Source organism: Magnolia sinica, chromosome 12 (genome assembly GCF_029962835.1).
Source record: "Magnolia sinica isolate HGM2019 chromosome 12, MsV1, whole genome shotgun sequence".
In the NCBI taxonomy this organism is placed as follows: domain Eukaryota; kingdom Viridiplantae; phylum Streptophyta; class Magnoliopsida; order Magnoliales; family Magnoliaceae; genus Magnolia; species Magnolia sinica.
In genome coordinates, this window is record NC_080584.1 from 4,872,760 (window position 1) to 4,874,438 (window position 1,679).

The 1,679-nt window shown below is 40.3% G+C and overlaps 1 non-coding gene across 1 annotated transcript; it reads right to left on the reverse strand.

The window, feature by feature from the left end:
- Positions 1-579: 579 nt before the first annotated feature.
- LOC131222220 (small nucleolar RNA R71) lies at positions 580-686 on the reverse strand. Its single transcript, XR_009159928.1, has one exon. It is a non-coding gene; the product is annotated as a small nucleolar RNA R71 (small nucleolar RNA).
- Positions 687-1,679: the final 993 nt, after the last annotated feature.

The following is a 1,679-nucleotide window of genomic DNA, read 5'->3' on the forward strand; positions in this document are numbered from 1 at the left end:
ATAGCTTTCTCTTGTTTTTAGGAATTCATAACTTTTTCTTTTAATCTTATTCATCTTAGGTTGCATCTTAGTTTAGTTTTCTTTCTTATATTGATAACATAGTTTATGCTAGGACGTAGATATCTGAACATAGAACTAGCACCTTTTGATCCTGAAATAGAAAGAACCTTTCGTAGAAGATTTAGAAACATCCTATTTGAAATGGCAGAAGAGAATGGAACTAAAGCTCTTAGAGATTATTCAGCTCCTGTCCAATTCAATGCGTCTTCATGTATAGTGTTGCCTGCCACCACGGCAGCACACTTTGAACTTAAACCTGGGGTCATACAATTGTTGCCCTCCTTTTATGGTTCAGATAAGGAGGATCCATATCATCATGTGAAAGAATTCTTAGACATTTGCTCCACCTTTAAGTTCCAAAACTTTTCAGACGATTCGATCCGTTTGCGCCTCTTTCCTTTTTCTTTGAAGGATAAGGCGAAAGCATGGTTGAATTCTCTAGGAGTTGGGTCTATCACTACATGGGACCAACTGTCTAAGAAGTTCTTAAACAAGTTCTTCCCGGTTCACAAAACTAATGCTCTCCGTAGAGAAATTACAAATTTCACACAAAAAGAGGGTGAGCACTTTCATGAATGTTGGGAAAGATGGAAGGATTTACTTCTTAAATGTCCACACCATGGTTTTGAAAAGTGGCAACAGGTTCAATACTTCTGTGATGGTCTGACACCCCAAAACTGTCGCATGGTTGACGCCACCAGTGGAGGGTCATTCATGACCAAAAGTGATGTCGAAGCTTGGAATTTCTTTGAAACCTTGTGTGAAAACTCCCAGCAATGGGACTATTTAAATAGAGGTGAAAGAAGTCCTCAACCACTGAAGAAAGGGGGTATATATGAGGTAGGAGTCACGCCAGATCTTTATGCCAAAATTGATAGCCTGACAAAGAAGGTGGATGCTTTAATGTTAAACAATGGACCTCCACAAACAACTCAAGTCGAGTCATGCGCCATTTGTTCTAGTCTCGCCCATCCCACACAGTCTTGTCCATCTAGTTCAGCATTTTTAGAATTTCTCTCTGAACAAGTACATGCTATGAACACCTTTCGGAGACCTGGGAATGATCCTTACTCAGACACCTACAACTAGGGTGGGCTAGACATCCAAATTTCTCTTGGATAAAAGGACCACAACAAGGAGGACCATCTGGAAATCCTCTTATGCAACCTTACTCCCAAGTTGGCAGTCAACAACCTCAGCAGTTCTCACAGTATCAACAAGTACCTCCACAATCTAGGAAACCATCTCTTGAGGATACACTCAATCTTTTTATGCAGAGTTCACTTCAATTTCAAAAAGACACCCAACATACTTTACTAGCTAACCAGCAGAGTTTACATGCAAATGCACAATCCATTGCTAAGCTGGAAGTACAGTTGGGTCAACTTGCTGTCACATTGAGTGAGAGAGAGAAGGGCAAGTTCCCTAGTCAACCTGTGGTAAATCCAAAAGGACAGTATGAGATTGGCTCTAATTCAAACCAAGAACAATATCATGAGCAAGCCAAATCAATCATTACCCTTAGGTCCGGTAAACAGATCGAGAACAAAGTAGAGATGCCTAGGGAAGAATCAAAGTCCAATGCAGAAGATCAAAATGAAATGGAGAGACATACTAGT